Source organism: Centrocercus urophasianus, unplaced genomic scaffold (assembly GCF_019232065.1).
Source record: "Centrocercus urophasianus isolate 14NV4802_14NV808 unplaced genomic scaffold, USGS_Curo_1.0 seq_11, whole genome shotgun sequence".
In the NCBI taxonomy this organism is placed as follows: domain Eukaryota; kingdom Metazoa; phylum Chordata; class Aves; order Galliformes; family Phasianidae; genus Centrocercus; species Centrocercus urophasianus.
The window spans coordinates 41,875,637-41,895,394 of NW_024884253.1; the positions used below are offsets into that span (position 1 = coordinate 41,875,637).

The 19,758-nt window shown below is 33.6% G+C and overlaps 1 long non-coding RNA gene across 4 annotated transcripts in view; it reads right to left on the reverse strand.

Annotated features, from left to right (window-relative positions):
• LOC122154978 overlaps nt 1-19,758 on the reverse strand; it is a 62,377-nt gene that overhangs the window by 18,941 nt on the left and 23,678 nt on the right. For 3 of the 4 annotated variants that reach the window (XR_006167070.1, XR_006167069.1, XR_006167068.1), the window contains exon 3: nt 18,945-19,141. This is a non-coding gene — a long non-coding RNA (uncharacterized LOC122154978). Of the gene's footprint in view, nt 1-351; nt 653-18,944; nt 19,142-19,758 lie in introns of all 4 variants that reach the window. The other variant, XR_006167071.1, reaches the window with a different exon arrangement.

Sequence of the window (19,758 nt, forward strand, 5' to 3'; positions counted from 1 at the left end):
TTTTAAAATGACTTCAAGTACTACAATTCTGTTTCTTAACAGGTTACTGAATAGATATTATGTTTTTCTCCTAGTTAAATTCAGAATCACCTTTCATCTCTGAGCAATATGTGAATAAACATTCAGGCCTATTCTATTCTCTTTGTCTTTATGCGAACTCTTTAGAGAATGACCTTTGCCAGCAGAACAGTGTCTCAGAATATAAATGGACATTGACTTTCAAAGCTATTGACAAAGTTAACACATACAGAGAATATGCTGCGATGAAATTAACAGTTCTGCCAGATGGTTTGTACCTGCAAGCTTTGCAATAATTACAATAACCTCATCATATTGCTGGTCTTTCTTCACCTTGAATATTTTTATTGCAGTTGTGCAGACATCTTTAAGAATTTCACCTCAAAGAGTGAAGCTTTCATTCGGGTGAGAAATTCCATTATAAAACTGCAAATTAAGGAAATGAACAATCTTATACTAATTACAAGTTTTTAAGTTCCTCCCAGCAGTTATCTCCTGCCTTGGAGATTGGTAATATGCTCGAGAGAAATTTTGAGATGCACTGATCATGGAACTTGTTGTCTACAATAAAAATAAATAAATGAATATAATGAAGAGAGGGTTCATTTGGCATCAACAAGCATGGCAGCTTGATCTGAAAAAAAAAAGAAAAAGAGAGTGAGCCTTTGAAAATAAGCTCTATATAACTACAGTGAAATATGCCAGGTTTGTATACATCCAGTACCACAGATGTGATTCAAGCCTCTCTGTTCTGCAATAGAAGTTGCAACCAGCACTGAGGAAGACACTTATTCTCTCTCTACTTTGTTTAATTACTATTAAAAAGAATAAAATACTCTTCTATGAAGAGAGGTGATAAGGATAAAACTACGAAGTACTCATACAGTACTCTGGTAGATGTATGAGCATTACAGAGAACATGGAACAGTGAACTGAAAGAAATGGTTGGCTTGAAATACGGTAAACGAAATGTATAAATAATAATATTAAAAAAATCTCCAAATTACCTCTACTCTCATACTTGCTTGACAATTTTTAAGTTTTCAGACAGACTTTTGTCTTCCCTACTACTTTCTGAAACACCTGGAAAACCAGCCACTGACACTGGACAAGGGTATTTCTATCTCTTTATTAGTTCAGCCAGACTTCACCAGAGCTCTAGAGGGCAAATGTTGAAATTCTCTGCTTTCAGAATGATGTCAGGTTAAATAAACAGAAACATTACAGAATACATTTTTCTTTATTCATTTCAATTACCAGTGCTCCTAGCTCTTGTCTGTCTCATTAATAGATAGAAAAAAAGTATTCAGAATAAGTGTGATTATATGGATTACATCAGGGTTATATATAATTTTAAATATCAATACATCATATGCTCTTACTCACTGAGTAAGGCTTGCCAGCCAGCTGCCAAGTTGTTTAAAGTCACGCTAACATCCCATTAACAAATGGAATTGCTGCCTTCTGGTGTAGAGTAGTTTATCTGACTCCCACCTGAATTCATTCTGTATCATATCATTTCAACCTAGCTGTAATTTCCTAGATGGCAAAGTAATATACATTGTATTGATTTGATTTAATGCATCAGTTTCAATAAGTCATACTAGGACAGTTCAAGTCAACCCATACCGTTATATTCAGGGATCCAGAGCTCTATACTTCTTTCATATACCCATAGAAATTTTTTTTGTTGAATAATTTTGAAATGGGATTCTCACTGCTGTCTAAGCAGCTTGCAGGGGTGGCCAGGAGTAAGACACATGATAATATGAAGTGACAAAATGAGAGATAATGAGTTATTAGAGAGACGGGAACTTCTCAGAGGGGCTGATTGCATTTATATTATCTATGGTATTCTGCTCTAAGATACTGCTGAAGACAGTAAAGGTGAACAAGAAAAGCTTAGAGTTTGCCACAGTTGTGGATAAAAAAATGTTTGAAAGGAATCACATGACTAGCCAAATCTTCATGGTCTACTAATGATAGGATGACCATTGAGAATGAACCTGATACTCTGCAGTATACTCTGCACAGGGGTGCAGGCTTCATGAAAAGCTAGTTGTGACTTTCATCCGTGTTAACTCTGTGCACATGGCAGGTATAATGTCTCATCACATCTTTCAAAGAAAACGAGTGTGAGCATATGCTCAACTTTCTTTTTGAAGAAATGAATAGAACAGAGTTCACCTCTTTTTCTCCCCATTTTGTAAAGGCTTTTATACAAAGTGTGATAAAATGTACAAAAGGAAAAAGAACAGAATAAAGAGCAAACCTTTTATAGAACTGGCAATAGTTACTCTCATATGGATATCAAGGGGAAAATGACATAATGTATGGTGATAAAGACGTAGAAGAACAAATATAACAAAACTCTAAAGCACTGAGATGCAAGTGTTCTCTTTTAGCCCAAAGTGAGCACAGAATGGAAGTGTGCTGCACTGAGCAGAGGGATGATTTATTCAGGGGATAAAATGAAAGAGGGTTACAGGGTGAAACACAAAGAGAAGGAGTAACTCAGTAGGAAGACAATTTCTGGAGCATGGAGTAATGCAAGTAAATTATGTGCTCCATCTCTAGTGATTCCCAGAGAAAAAGTATGACTGAAAATGTATCCTGAGAATGAGTTCCGTACAAGAGCTACTTGCTGATTTCATTTATTATTACTGTAAGTTCACTGTATCACTCACTGTTGTTACAAAGATGCAAATTATTGGCTGTCTGACAAAAACATCTAGATGCATGTGAATGTAACAACTAAATGTGAATTCTTTTGGCTGGACACAGGTGTCACTGCCTCATTTACTTTGCAAGTGAATACACAAAGAGCTGGTTTGGTGCCACTATTCAAAAATTCACATTTTGAATCTGAACTCTCCTTACAACTCTCCTTACTGATTAAAATCAGCAAAGCTATTCTGAAATACTCAAGGAGAAACAATAATACTAAGGAATTCTCTCCATTTTACAGAAGACACATTTTAAGTAAATTTAATAACCGAAATGAATGCAATATATATTATTTTTCCATGATCGTTTAAATGAGAAACCTAATACCTAATAAGGTCAATCTCCCTATTAGTGATTAGGCTCATAGAGTCATTTTGCATTTCTGTTTGCAAATGCGTGTTAGGGAACACTATATTAATTATGAATTTGTCAAACTAGTTGAGTGGCTTTTTTTCCATAAATCTACTTGCATGTGTTTGAGACATACCAAGAACAGCCCAGAAAGTCAGAATGTGTTTTTTGTTGTTCCTTTACAGGCACTAAGGCACATGGTTAGTGTGTACGGTGGTGATGGACTGATGGCTGGACTAGATGGTCTTAGTGATCTTTTAGAACCTTAATGATTCTATTATTCTATTATTGTAGTAACTCCTAAATTTAAACTGATCCTATGAGATATTTGCCCAGAATAGCTAAAATTTTGGAAGACTGTTATTTTTAAACCATGTCAAAGCACTCAAATGCAAGCATGAGGGCAGATTCCGTAGTATACCCATGCTTGCTTTCAGGTGTGAGTAACACTGAAATTGAGAGTAGGTTGTACTGGTCTCAGATCAATTTAGCTGTCTGAATATTATCTCAGAATCTGGTGAATTTAGGTGCCTGGGTTGTCATTTATGCTGGAGCAGTGGCAACATTTATATAGAACACTGTGTTGAAGCTAGATGTTTTTGTATACATAAGCTGCTCATACCATTGAAGTGAAAGATCAGGAGGAATGTACACAAAGCAATAAATAGGTGAACAGTGGAGGGGAAAAAAAAAAAAAAACAACAGATTTAGATCTGGATAGTTCCCAGAAGATTCTTTAAAATTTCAAAAGAGTTGGAGTTTAGATTCAAGAATCTTCTTAAAAAAAAAAAAAAAAAAAAAAAAAAAAAAAAAAAGTAACAGTAAAGTCTCTGCTGCCAAATCTCTTTATTTGAAATACAGTTAAGCATTTTAACAATTTGAATTGTGTAGAGTCATGCTTCTTCTAGTGTACAAGACAACTACTGACTTCTATCCACATAGATTCCTGTACTGTCCCACTGGGGACTATAATTTATTTTCTGTGTAAAAATAGAAACCATTAATAACTTTAACTTCTTTCTGCTTTCTCACCCTGCAGCAATAATTAGTTAAATCCTTCAGGGGTGGGTGAGACAGGGATGTGTTGGAAATAAAGTAGAAGCTTCGTTTTCATAGAGAGGTTCACTATCTTTTAAACTTAGCTTCATTATACTTGAAAATGAAGAGCAGCCATGTTTACTCTCCATGAAAGGATGTGAGGGCTGCATTCTTGTGGTTACTATAGAGAAACTGCTGAATTCTCTGGATGTTTGCCATTCTCTGGGGAACAGCTCTGTGAATGAAAGTTCAGCAATCCAGACTAACAAAGAACTACAAGAATTTTTAGCTTTCAAGCAGAAACTAAACCAGACATACAAGATTTCCATTTCAGACTAACATTTGTGGTGATTTTTCTTGCTTCTCACGCTTCAAACCCATCTTTAATGAAAATTCCCCTGACCTATTAGTTTTCCCAAAATTTTCAGTAAATAAAAACAATATAATTGTTACATCAGAACAAAAATGTTGCATTAAGGGATTACTGCAAAGAATGAAGTAATGCTCATTTTAGTAAGAATAAGTAACATGGAAGACAAATGATTTGTATTCTATATAAAGCAAGATTTCCTGTTAGCAGAACAGTAACAATAGAGATCCAGAGATCCAGTAGACTTGCATAATCTGAGTATGGTAAGGTCAAGTTCTATCTGAGCATATACCTTAATTGTTTATGAAGAGACTGCTAGTCTCATGGAAGAAAACACACATATAAATATACATTTTTTTAATTGAAGGTTTCATCTACAATTACATGAAATAGAAAATATGTGTGAAAAAGCAAACGGCTTGAAATACGGGCATATTAAAATGAAACATTAATAATGTTTATATAGATGACTTTCAGAAGTTATGTTATTACAGATTACTAGAGTTTTTACAGATGATGGTATATATGTTCATATTTTTTGAGAAAAGAATGATTTCAATGCAAACATACATAATCTCTATTTTGAAGTTGACTTTATTTACCGGGATGGGGAGATAGCGCTGACATTTTCTGACACAAAGTACAGGGATAGGGCAAAAAAAAGTGAAAAAGCATTTGAAGGACTTATTGAGTGCTCTGATAAAAGTCTGGTTATTTTATGACAAGAGCATTTTTTTCCCCAATATCATGAACTTGCTTTGATGGATACTATTCTGTGACAGACTATTTGGTTCACTATGATATGTGGATTTATATCTTCTTTCAAATGTGCCCTTTTGTCCTTTGATATTATTTATTTATCACAGTAGTAATGCTCAGTTTCATTTTTAACACCTTTTCTTCACAAGTGAGACAGATGAAATAATTTCCTGTGAATTTGTACCTTTGTAATCCTTGTTTTCTTTCTCAAATCATTTATAAACAGATTACTATCAGGTGATTAACCTTTTTTCAGATGCTGAGGGCTATCCAAATGAATTATCTCACTGGCTATAATGGGGCTTCTCACATATCTGAGTGTTCACATTGACCTTGTGATTGTGTTTGTCAGACAGTTTGAGTAAATGCAATTTCTGTATACATTCTTTGCAAAACTGTCCCTTTTTCTATCTTCCATCTGTGATATACTGTATCACCATAATGACTACATTTTAAGCAGAAAATGCATTATACCTTTTAAAATATACATGCACCTTTGCGTTTGTGAGATAGCAAGGCAAATCAACATTAAATCTCTGTTGTAAAAAAACTGCATGGAAAAGAACTATTAACATTCTTCTGCCTTCTCTGATGTGAGGTCACTGACAAACATGACAATGTGGGACACATTCTTCCTTTTTTATTCTGTTGTAAAATGGGAAAAAACTTGACTGGCTCTAATGAACAACTGAAAATGGAAGTTTGGAATCTGTATTGCATGTCCATGTTTTGAAGTAGATCTTAAGAGATGTTTTGTCTTTTCTCCAACTTACCTTTAAAATTTGGGATATTACATATGTATTAAAGTTCAGCTATTAGTTTAAAATATGTAAACTCCTATGACAATGCCACATTTATTTGAAGCTTCCACTTTGATGCACCCTCCAGCTCTTTTCATCTAATTAGAATAAATATTAAAAGAGAAGAATTGTTGAATAGCGTGTATGTCGCTGAACACTTTGGAATTTGGGTCAGTCTTCAAAGAACAAATTATTTTTGACCATGGACTGCTATTGCAAATTGTATTTGTCACTTTAAACTATGCATCATGCTAGTTTCTAGAAGTTTTTACTTCAAGGCAGAATGAAAGTAGAATAATAACTGAAGCAGGTATAACGTAAAATCTGATTCTCTGGAATTTTCCCTGTCCTACTTAACTCTCATAATCTATCTGTGTTGTTTGTTTCATTGTTTGGGGTTGTTCTTTGTTTTTGTTTTGTTTTCTTAGTCTTGGCATGCTCTAAAACTTTCTGGACAAGAAGTGATGAAATTCAAGCTAAGGTGAATAAAATAGCTCATGGCACAAGTTTACACACTTCTTCAAAACCTACCAATACCCCCAACGACTGAGTTCTGTTCAACACCTCACTAGAACACTCTTAATAATGAAATCCTCACTAATGTATTTTAGTTCTAAAGAAAATATATTTTGTTTTGTAGAATTTATTTTAATGAAGAATTAGAGAAAATTAGTAGATTGGTCTCAGAAGCTGAGCTGTCAAAAAGCCTCATATGCAGCATGTAATTAATAAAACTATATTTCGTTTCATGGTCGATTTATCTAAGCAATTTGCCTCAAACAAACAAATAAAAATAAGGCCCTTGGAATAATGGCTTCTCCTCTGCTTGTGGTATAAGCATCATAGGAACTGATCAACTAGTTTCATAGAGGTCTTATAGTGAAGATTTCTACTCTCATCTTACACCAGAAACAAAAGTACAAGTACATATTGTGACGGGTAGAAAAGAGACAAGTTGTGTTGAGGAAACACAGAAGTAAGGAAATGCAAAAATTATACATGTACATTTCTCATGTTTTTGGAAAACAAATTTTGGTGGGTACAGGGCAGTAGAAATGAAGAGAGTTAAAGGAAAGGAATAAATGAGGTGAGACTAATAAAATTTGAAAATAAAGCATTTTCTTTTTCCATGTACAGAGCAAGTAAATGTAGTGTGCAAATTTAGATAGTTCCTCTCAACCAGGGAATTATTTAAATAAATTTTTCTGCTGATGTTTTATTTTAGGAAAATTTTCTTCATCATTTTCAGTTATTTTCAGAAACTAGAAAAAATGAAACATTTTCATGATTTAAATTTAAAATATTCTTTTTCTGCAAACTTTTATGATATCATCTCTGACCAAGATGCACTGTTACTAAACATGAAAGAGCAACTAAGTCTCATTCCCTGTTTAATCCATGCTCATCTGTCTAATCATTGGTTAAGTACAGGACACAGCTCCTCTACAGTCAGTGGATCAAAGGGAAATTGTTTTAAACTGGGAGAGAGTAGATAGAGACTAGATGTCAGGAAGAAGCTCTTTACTGTGAAGTTGGTGAGAAACTTGAACAGGTTCCCCATAGAGGCTGTGAAGATCCCCTCCCTGGAAGCATGCAAGGCCAGGCTGGATGGGGATTTAAGCAAGCTGGTCTAGAGGGAGCTGTTCCTGCCTATTGCACGAGGGTTGGAACTAGATGATGATCTTAAAGGTCCCTTTCAACCAAAACCGTTCTATGATTCTGTGATCATTTCTGATGACCACAGGACATGGGAAGCATCTTTTTATGAAAATGTAAACTTCTTTCCGAGTTAACTAAAATATGAACTTCAGTGTGTTAGTAAGTATGCTGAAAACATCACTGAAAAGTTTAATGATGAAAAACAACTGTATTTTGTAACATAATATTTTATAATTGTACCATTTTGAACTGGTTAAAACACTCGTGCAGTACTGCATGAGCTTGGGCATTAGTAAAACAAGTATAGCATACAAAGTAATTTATTTTCTATAATGTGATTATAAGAAATCTGCTTTTTTAAATATTACATTTATGAAATAGCCAAGAACACAATTTGCTTCCCTTAAAATCAAAATATTTCAGCCTGCAAACAGTTAACATTTGGAAAAGTTAAAAATATATTTACACATACATTAAAGGGTAATCAAGGCAGATTTACCATTAGAATAACAGGTTTTCTGCTGATATAATATAAAATTCACAACAGAAAGATGGTTGCTACTTAAATACTTCCAGATAGAAAGATACATTAATTCAAAGAAAAACTGGAATTAACATATCCTAACTGCAAAATATGGTCCTATTATATTGATTCATTCTTTCACTATTAAAATAAGTTATTTACCAGTTATGAAAAGTGCCAATCCTCACCTCTGTGAATGGTACAATCACAGATGATGATACAATCACATGGACTATTTCAGAAGTCAGCAGTACCGCTTATATCTGACACTAATCATAACCTCTTTCAGCCTTTTCAAATCTGTTAAGCACAGTGGAAAATGTCTCTAAGACCTGATTTAAAATAATCCTTCTACCTGGGACAAGGTATGAAAATGAGTAACAGAATCATCTTTGTGGATAAAAGACATTTTTTAAAGTTCAAATATTTCATTACATCAAAATAATTACACAGAGTGGATACAAATTCAGCTGTTAGTTTTCCTTCTGGAAAAAAAAAAAAAAAAAAAAAAAAGGGAAAGGGAAGGGAAAATGGAGAAGGGAAAAGGGAAAGGGGAAAGGGAGAAGAAAGAAGGCAAGAAAAGAGAAGCTTAACATAATCTTTTAAAATTAATGCATTTGCTTAAAGAGTTGGTTTTGAAAGTTTTCAATTAAAACTTGATGTGGTATTGCTCAGTCAATCACACCCTATCAATAAGACATGACAGCCTGTATGCTTCAGCAGGTTCTTCAGCCGTATTCCCTCAGGTACAGGCTGTGCAGCCAAGTGCTCATTGCACAAGGCCTCAAGTGCCTGCCTGCTTGATTAAAACATGATCTAAATTGATGAGGATGTTTTCTAATGGTAGGAAGAAAAGGGAAGAAAAGATGTAAATGTTGTGGAACAGCGTGATGCCTCTGCCCCCCGGCCCGCCCCCCAAAAAAAAAAAGCCCATCAGTGGAGAAATCCCAGTTCCATAAAACAGTTCCTCCTAATTAGCATTTTTCTGTGATCAATTAATAATAATTACAACATGCATAATTACAAAGATGATTCACTTGGATGGGTGACTGGTGCAGGGCCATGTTCTGTTTAACTTAATGAAGTGGGAGAGCGATTGGGCTGTGACTGCTGGGTACATTTGTCACTGACTGTAGATCAGGACAGTATGAATAGAAGACACTAAAGATGGATTTTGACACAAAAGAAAATACAGAGAAATAGTAAATTCTATTTCTTTTCTTAAGATTTCTATGTGAGAGGAAGGATGCTAAGCAATTTCCGTAGATAAGCCCAGTAACGTATTCTTAGATCTTCATATTATGTTTCATTTTTATGTAAAACATTTCGGAATTAATTCAAAAGACTTCTGGTATGTGCTTTATCTATTAGGAAAAGTTGGAAGTATTTATCCATTTTGTTTAACTAGTTTTCTATCTTTAAAAAGTTTGGTTAGATCTTGGTCTTTGTAGCTGTATTTTTAACATATCTTTGATGGAGCCTGAAGCTAGAAAGAATTTAATTACTCCTCTTTCTTTCCATCCTAATTTCTAATAATAAAATAAGCATAGGGATTAAGACCATTAAGAAGAGTTGCTGAAACTCATTGGCAAATCATTCTCTTACATAAACTGCAGAAAATGTGCTATGTTCGGTCCTCATCATGAAGACCTGAACAGTCTTATACTTCTAGTTAAACTGGAATAATTGGGAAACTGCAGAGTAAGACATATTCTCAGAGCAAAATTGGCTTTAGAGGCCAGATGCCTGAACTCCTCATATCACCAAAAGGGGTTTAATCACAACAATGTGGAGTTTAACACAATCAGCATAGTGAGCAATGCATTGCCTTCAGCGATCATGTAAAGATTTTCTTAAGTTGCTCATCTTCTCCAGGGCTTTGGAACTTAATTCTGGATTTCAGAGAGAAATATTCTTCACAGCCACCAAATCTTCTAGAGAATGGCTGCTTCCATTTTCCTTTAAATGAGAATAAAGGTTTATTTATTTTAATACATAGCCAGCAAAATATTTCAGGAGAATGATTCTGTTGCTTTTCCTGTAGACACTGGCATTTTGAGTCAAAGAAAGGATGTGGAAAAAGAAATACAAATTTGTTAATAGTAATACAAGCATCCAGTTAGAATGATCCTTAATTCTTATTTCCATTCTAAAATATGCACAGAGGGAAACCATATAGCAGGACAAACACTCTGCATAAAACAAAAAAGCCTTTGTGAGTTTGTTGCTGTATTCTATAAAATCCCAAGCATGCTTGTGCCACAAATTCTCTCTCTTATATGCGAGTCACAACACCAATAAAACTTACACAGAAAGAACAAAACAAGGGCACTAAAGAAGAGTATGCAGAAGCATAGTATCTCAACAGAACCACCATACTCTGAAGAGGCACAGGCATATCCAATTTTCCTCTTGGAAAACCCTGCTTGGAGGGAACAGCATAACTCTTACCATCAATTATCAGTCTGTAATTGTTTTTTGTGTTTCTGAACAGTGTTATCAGAGATGACTACAGCTTTTAGACACAGTCATATGAGGATAGATAAAAATATTCCCACTTTTCTTAGCATCCTCTTATTTCTTCCTACAGAATCTTCAGAAAATGAAATCCCAAACAAATTAAATTAAAACTGCCAAAGAAAATTAACCTGTACATTTACTTAGCTTTCCTCTGATGCTGCTGTTTCTTAAGCTCTCCCTAGTGATTGCTACATTAACATGTATTTACTGTTAATATAATATATGTCACACAAAAAAAAAAAAAAAGGCTTTGAATTTTGTAATGAAGCCTTTTTGCTTCTGCTGTACTTATTCTCAGATATCCTTACTCCCATATTTGCCTGGCTTTCTTAAAATAATCCAAAAAGGTAGTTTGAAATTTGAACAAACATTATTGAGGAAAATATTAGATAAGTTCTTCCTTTATAATTCTGATCTGGTAAAACCAATCAAAATTATAATTGCTGTTTTAAATTTCCATTTGATAAGGATGGAAAGACAAACTACAGCACTTATTAAATTTCATATCAATTAATCAGAAAAGGTATACCAGGCAACCCAAAATTTTGCCAAAATTATTGCAGTTATTACTTAAGAATCAAATTAATCAAGTAATTTCTGTGATGTATCATCATAAATCTTCTGCTTAAATCATACATTCTTTCTAAATCATAATGCTAACTTTGCATTACAAACAAGCAAACTGAAAGATTCAATATATTACATTACAGTAATAGTTTAAAATTTATCCTAGTTTTACCAGAAAAACGCATTTTTAAGGAAGAAATTCAACTACGATCAAGTTAGCTGGTAATATTGGTAGTAAGAAAGCAGATTATTAACAAACCCAAGTTCACCTGCACTTACATGATAACAGAATGAAAGGAGAAAAAACAAATAATTTGTGTTTTAATCAGTAAATCCTACAAATAACGTAATTAAAAAGTGCATCAATAATGATTGCAGTGATTTATAACCAATTCATGTCTCCAAAAGTCTTTGACTCAGATAGAAAATTGCTGTAAAACTTGGTGTAGTCCAAAGTCTTAGTTCAGTTCACGGAATTATTTTAAATTTTCTTAAATGAAATTATGTCATAGCATATACATGAAAATTTAATTGTCCTATGAATTACTTAGGCTTTAAGGGGCCCCCGAGCTGAGGAAAACACAGCTTCAATATTTTGAATTAAATTCTAAGCATTCAAGGCTTGCTGGGAACAAAGTAAGAAATTCTGAAGGTCTTTGAACAAGTTGGGAAAGCAGATTCTAGCTATTGAAACAAGGCTTTTAGTAATTTTAAACAGTGTTCTTATTTATTTATTTATTTGTTTGTTTGTCCATTCATTCATTCATTCTCTTATTTTGGCACATAAGCTTTTACATGCATTTTTTAAGATCTCTGGTCTAAATCTTCAATTCTAATGGTTTTGCTCTTTTTAGAATGACAGATGGGACTATAGTCAAAGAAGTTTAATGCTACAAAAGATAATATCATTACTAAAAGTATACAAATACTGCTAGATTATCTGATTTTTTTTTAACTGAAAATATCAAGGTAATTTTAATCAGTAGTTAGAAAACAATAACAATAATATTTAAACAGTATAAGCACAAAGTGATTCACTTCAGTACAGGAGTGTTTTGATCTTTTCTTTCTCTAGGACTATTGGCAGAATTTTCAGGTTCACTTTTTATCTTATAGCAATCAAAACCATTTTTAATGGAAGTTTGCCTGCCACCTTTCATAACAAATTGAAATACAACTGGTCCTTCCAAAGGCATTTTTTATTTTTCTGCTTCAATGAAACACGCTCTTACATAGTTCTTATGATTATCTGTGCAGCAATTGTACTTTTTTGAGGAGATGTTAGCTCCTTCTTTTCCACATTTTTGAATTTCTATGTAATCTGAAGAATTACCCACATTATCTATCTGCTTTATCTGGATATTGATTATAGGAGTAAAACACATGCCATAATATGGATCTCTGTCTCTCTAAATTAAACTTGTGCTTTTTAGGAACAGATATGTGTTTTCTATCAGGTTCAGTATCATCTGTTCTGAGAAGTGTAAAAAAGCCATATTTTTCAAGCTTTTTTCCTCTTATACATAACACCATAACATAATAACTCACTGTTATCATACAGTTGGTTATTAGATGTGTAAATTAAATGCTTAGAGTACATTTTTGAACTAGTAACACTTCGAGACTACCAGAAAGCCTATGTTTAGAAATACACACAACGTTGCAAAGCCCTGTTTAAGCCCTTACTATTTACAGAGAGGACATACTCTCTGTAGCATTTCCATTATTCCACAGTGATGATTCATATCCATACATATTATCTGGTTTCTTCTCTGCCAACTGTAGATGATAGCTTCGACTGCTCTTTAACAGCAGTAACTCAGTGAGTGAATTTTGACCTCTTGAACAAAGGACAGTTCCACTTTGTATCTCTGATGTCATAGAAATAAGTATAAGACATAAAGGTCAACTTATCATCAGTACTCACTTGAATTGCATATTTATTATAATTTTAAGGGGCAGGTCCCTATGTTCTCATTCTGTATTTGTAATAAACCACAATTTCAGAGACAGACCTCATAGGGCTGAAGAAGGAAATGACATCATTTTTCACAATTTCTTTCCTATGCAGAGTATTAAATTTTGTACTTTCAGAAAGTATCTGGAAATATAGATTCTTGAATTCTGCAATGGGTTTCTCCACTGTAGTTGTCCAAAAAAAGGCCCTCAAAATCAGAGCACAACTTTTCACAGGATTTTAAATCTTTAAATGAAATTAAATAACTTTAAAGCTCTATGCTTTACTTGAACTGCTTTATATTTTTTTCTCCTTCTCTTAACAAATGAAACATTGTTGTCAAAATCATAAATCAGATTAATGCTTACTACTTGATGCTGTTTATATTTGCCAGACTTTTTAAAAGAATAAACAGTGAAAATCAGATTTTCTGCTACAATCTGCAGACTCAGCTGACTTTTCCTAGAAGCTGAATATGCTCTGTAAAAAAAAACAATGTCTTTCAAAACCAGTCTCTAGGAACGTATGCTTAGGTTCTTAATGCTCTTCTGTGAAGATCGGTGTTTTTCCTTTCCAAATGATTCTCCTATCACCATTCACCAGAGCTGAACTATGCACTATCAATTTCAGCATAATCAAAAAGATTCTTAAGAAAGAAAAGAGCCCCCTTCTGAAGTGTCATTGTTACCAACAATTGGGTACTCAGACTAGAAAAGTTAGATTGCAGCAGTTTAAAATGATCCCCTGTTCTTTTGAAAAGTACATCAGAGATAAAAAGGATGAGACAAGTAAATTTGAATGCAGATTTTGAATAAAGTCAAGTCATATAGTTCATATGTTAAGTTGAAGCTCAAACTTATGGCAATTGGAGTTAGATGCAAAACTCAATTCTTGCTTTACATGGCACATCTTGGAAATATCTAAATTCTTCTCAGGGATATTTAAATGCTTGGCATTAGGCTGATAATATTAAAAGAAGTATAAATTAGTAATCTGATGTTGCATACCCACTATTCACTTACTAACTGAAAAAGAAAATTATAGGATCAATCAAAAATCAGAAAGCTCTAACAAATTAGATATTAGTTAAAAAGATTTTAAAAGTAAAATTGAACAGAAATAGAAAACACTCAGAACACATGAAATTATTTCAGTACTGCCTATATTCACAGTTTTGTAAATATGTCATGCATGCATGGAAAATTTAGTGAGATCTATAAATATATATATTTTTTTTTCCACAAGAATATGATTTTTTTCCATAAATGTTTACATTTTTCATTGTCTGAAATAAGCGTGTGGTATATTTACTTTGAAAAGCAAGAAAAATAAGCACCATGTGACCCTACCAAGCTAAAATTAACATAAATAAATAAACAAGTTAAATTAAATTAAAAATTCTGTCAGAAAAAGGACTAATTTAGAAGGGGATAGTTGATTGGGTTACAATTTCATTACAGGACTTCAAATCTGGGTCAGCATCAGAGATTTTTCTTATTCAATTGGTTGGGTTTTTTTTTCCCCTTTTCAACATTTTTGTTGACTGTGGAATCTCTAAGAATCTCTGAGAAGATTTACAGCAAAATTTTTCTATTAATATTTACTATTTCTGTAGGTTTTCAATTTGTTTTAAGCTGGGATTGTTCAGTCTGGAGAAGAAGAGGCTCAGGGGAGACCTTATTGCTCTCTATAAATACCTGAAGGAAGGTTGTAGTGAGCTGGAGGTCAGCCTCTTTTCTCATGTTACTTGTGATAGGACTGGAGGGAAAGGCCTCAAGTTGTGCCAGGGGAGATTCAGGCTGGATGTTAGGAAATACTACTTTTCTGAAAGTGTGTTCAGGTGCTGGAATGGGCTGCCCAGGGAGTTGGTGGAGTCACCAACTCTGGAGGTGTTCAAGGAACATTTAGACATTGTGTTGAGGGACATGGTTTAGAGAGAACTATGGGTGATAGGTGGACAGTTGGACTGGATGATCGTGGAGGTATTTTCCAACCTTTGTGATTCCATGATTTTTATTTAGGGAGAAATTCAGAACAAATGGTAGTTCTAGAATCACATTCATCTATTGGTAACAGCATAATTTTCTAATGAGTAATGATCTAAGAAGGTGCTATTTTTCTAAAATGCAGTCAATGTTCCAGTAAAAGAAAATATGCATTTCTGCATTTATTATCCTGATCTGCTCTATAAAACGTACTCTAGATTTTTCTCTTTATGAAAACAGACAGGATATGCAATGATCTGCTACAATCGTATTTGTTAATTGTTTTTCCCATCTGGAATTCATTGTCCAAAACAAACTCTTTGACTTCCTATTACCTTAGAAGATGCCACAGTAAATTTACTAGTTTGCTGCTTTGAAATACTGCCAGTGATTGATGAAATATTGGACATAAGTAGCTAAAGCTGATATAATTCCTGTGGAGCATGAGCTATGACAATTCAAATGTACTACTGACTTACTGACTTATTGCAGGCAGTGTATTCGTATTTGGAGCACCTTTTGAAGAACTGAAATAATGTTGCAAGTTTTAAAGTATTTTCCATAGGTTTTTTTTTTTGTTAGTTGTTTGTTTGTTTTTTGTTTGTTTGTTTGTTTGTTTTGCACTTTCCAAGTATTCCCAGCTGAGATTTCTGAAACATGCAGTGTCTAGTAGGTAATAAACAGGACTGGATGTCACAAGTGGATATGAACAGAAAAGTCATTGGGACTACCTGAAACATAGAATCTAGTTCTCTCCATACCAGAAGTATCTATTTTTAAAAAGGGTTCTGAGAGCATTGATATCACTTATGCTGAGAATTTAGTTGTGATTCAAGTTCAAAGGGAAAAAAGGTTAGTATGACATGAAGACAGTCAGAACGAAAAGTTCATTTATAATAAAAAGTTATCTCTGATCTCTACAGAACTATTGTTTTGCTTTACTGGCAGAGTAACAACAAAATATTAACAATAATTTTAAAACTTGGGAAATAAAAACAGTACGGGGAAATTAAAATTCTGGATTATCCTGAAAATAAGTTTTAGCTCTGATTTCAGTGCTTATTTATACCATTCATTGATGCCATATTAGGTTATGCTTATCTTACTTTCTTGTCAGTCTCTTAACAATTAAATGGTAGTATATCTGCATTGTTAATGAGAGGTAAGAATAGGATGTTGGGTTCTTGAAGATGGGTGAACCGATATATTGTTTAAAGTGTTAAACTCTAGTGCCAGAAAGTGTAAATATATACTTTATTTTAAAAAGAAATAAACAATGAATGGTCAACAGTATAGGGAAGAGGTTTCACTTGTTTTCTTTGGAATTTTGGGTTATCTATCTTTGGAATTTGGGGTTATCTATTGTGTTTTTCTGAGACTAAGAAGGGTATTAATGAAAATTAAAATTTCATCAGTGTCTTTTACAACCTATCTGAGAAAAAGTTATTCACAGAATTATGCAGGAATCAACCACCTGCACTAATCTGAAATACAAATATTTCAGTGCTTATCAGGGTACTGCTTTGCCACTACAAGTAGTTCCCAGCAATTTTTTAAGTGCATCATAGCAATTTTATGAAGCCTCTTGAAGATCAGTTTATATACAGCATGTTTTTTAAAATGTGTCAGATGATGAGTTAATCACAGCGTGTTAGTCAGCTAACTCAAGTCAGGGGAACTCAATCTTCATATCTCCAAATAGCACAGAAAGAACAAAGGAAAAGGACAGGGAAAAACAAAAAGATAGGAAAGAAAACACTGAATGATTTACTATTCTTTACTTCCTTCTCTGTCTCCATATTTTCTTCTTTTATCATGTTCCTTTCCTTGTCATTAGATTTTTTTCCTTCATCTTGCTGTTGCATTTATTTTATTAATAGCATGCTATTATTGTTACTGAATCTTTCAAAGTTCTTTCTGGGGGCTGTTTTTCACAGAAAATAAAAGATAAAAGCTAAATGAGTTGTACAATTGTCTGATTTCTTTCATGTTTGGACTTCCTTTAGTAAAAATTATTATTAATGCTAGACTACTATCTCCATATTCTCTATCTTTTGTCTAATCACCAACTCTTTTTTTTTTTTTTTTTTTTCCCACAGCTTCAGAAGTACAGAAAGCCAAATTGATGGGTTAGCTTTTTAAAGACCCTATTTAGTTCTCTGGCCATTAATCTACTTTAAATTAAAGTAATGATTTTATAATCTCTCTCTGAACTGCACAACGTTTAAAGACTTTGAAGACTTAGGATAGCAAAGTGTGACCTTATGGTGCAGTAGTCCTCAACTACTGAATGTTAAACAAAATTCTTTGGAAATTTTTCGTGCTACCTAATCATTATCACACAAACTGTTGTTAATACTGGAACAAGTTAGGAGAAAAAAGTGAGTGCCTGTGGAATTTCTGACAAGCTTTAAAAGAAAAAAAGAATATATTTAATATGAAATCACAGTCATGAAAACAATTTACAATAAAGCAGCATATTTTAACAGAAGTCCATATTCAGTAATTGCAACCAAGGCTAGATAAATTGACTCATGGAGTTATATAGGGAAACAAATTCAAAGTGTTGTGCTTGAAATAGATTCACTTCTTAGCCATATACATTTGTATGATGCATATGAATTTCCAAAACTTCTTGAGTGTTAAATTCAGAAGCCTGGGACTCTAAGCTCCATCCAGTTTCTGTTGTGATTCTACACTTTTGCAGCAAAGTTTCAAGGCAGAGTTTTGTATTAGTATTGCATTTCAGTAGTTACGTATTGAGAAGGTAGAAACTGTTTTGAATGCATGCAGCATGAGGAATATAGATTATAAGAACATATTCTGACATGGGTTTAAAATGCTTTTGTGTCAATTCATTTTGAGTTGAAGGCCTCTCTGTTTGCAGTCTTTCAGATGTATTAGTGCCATAGTAAAATATTTCACACTAGGATGCCTTGGCCATGTAAACCAAGGCAAGGAATAGAAAGCATCCTATCTGCTATCATTCAGAAACGGGTAATAAAGAAAACTATGCTATCTTGATTGCTTAAACCCAGATTCACAGAACGGTTTGTGTCAGGAAACTTTTTTTTTTCCTTTGTGCTTTTGTTTTGCAGTTTCTATCCTGCATCTCTGTCACTCCTGTCTCTGGTATCTTTGAAAACCTTTCTGATATTTTTTAAATACGTCATATATAAAAACATCAGATTCATAATTTCTTTTAACATTCCTGATCTCTCTTCCTTTTTTCTTTTTTTTCCCCCAAATCTTGTCCAGTATTCTCTAAAATATTTTTTCATACATATTCATTCATTTTTGTCAGTTTCCTTCTCCTTCTTCCTACTGTGAATATTTCCAAGGGAGTATATGGCTAATTCGGATATTCACAAAACTGTACAAGCTGCACAGTTGAGTTTCTGAACTAGAATGAGATACCAGACAACATTCATTCAGTCTTATCATGTAACTGCAATGTTTCAGATGTATACATGATTATTTTGCCATCTAATTTAAAGCAGAATTTTGCAACACTGTAACACCTACTGATAGATAACATCAATATTTAAGGATTGTTAAGGTTTTCTGTTTCCAGAGCTACGCCATGAATTTTCTTATCTAGTTCTTGTTTTCTTCCTGCTAGATTATGTCAGCTTCTGAGACCCCAAGCCTTTCAATTAATGCAACCTACCTGAGCAAGCGCTCCTTGTAATTCCTCTTTACTGACTCTGAAGAATTCAGGGACATAGCTAAGATACTCATTTCTACTGCTTCATTTTCTTTAGCCCGGATTCCTGAAGTCCTTCTTGCTGCAGCTGGCTTCCTTCCCAAAGCTCCCGAATGCTATGTTCTCTACTGCCATAATCTCCAAGCTTCATTCTGTCATCTCTGGTTTAAAAGAAAAACAATAACAAACTTTTGATAATATCCAAGTCTGGATGATTGTATTGACCTTTCACTGATGTTACATCAGTCATTAAATGAGTTGATTGGTGTTGGCTGAGATCTCTGTGTTAACAACAGCTGGAGAGAAATCTGGAGCTATTTTTATAGCAGCTGACAAATACCTTTTTCTGGAAATCTCTCTTCTTAAAAACTCCAGTAACTCAAATTAAAAATCACTGTCTCTAAGCACAGGTAGGGAAAACCGTTCCATATGCTGAAAGTCTCATTTCTCTGCATAATAAATGGAAGTAGATGCCATGTAACTGACGTGCTCTGAGGTGCACTTTGGAGATAACCTTCTTTCATTCTATGTATAAGTAAGGAGCCTAAGCAATTAACGGAGATTCCCAAATTAGGTGTCTAATGTAGCCACCAGGAAAAAAATTCCTCTTTCCTTAGATAAAATAGAATATTTTGCACTGCAATCTGCATACCTAAGAGAAGTCTTTGAAAAAGCCAAGAAAAACAGTATCTTTAAACAATTAAACAATTTCAGTTTTATATTCACACGTCTTTTCTTTTTTTTTTTCTTAAAAATACAGTGAATTTCCAGTTAATAT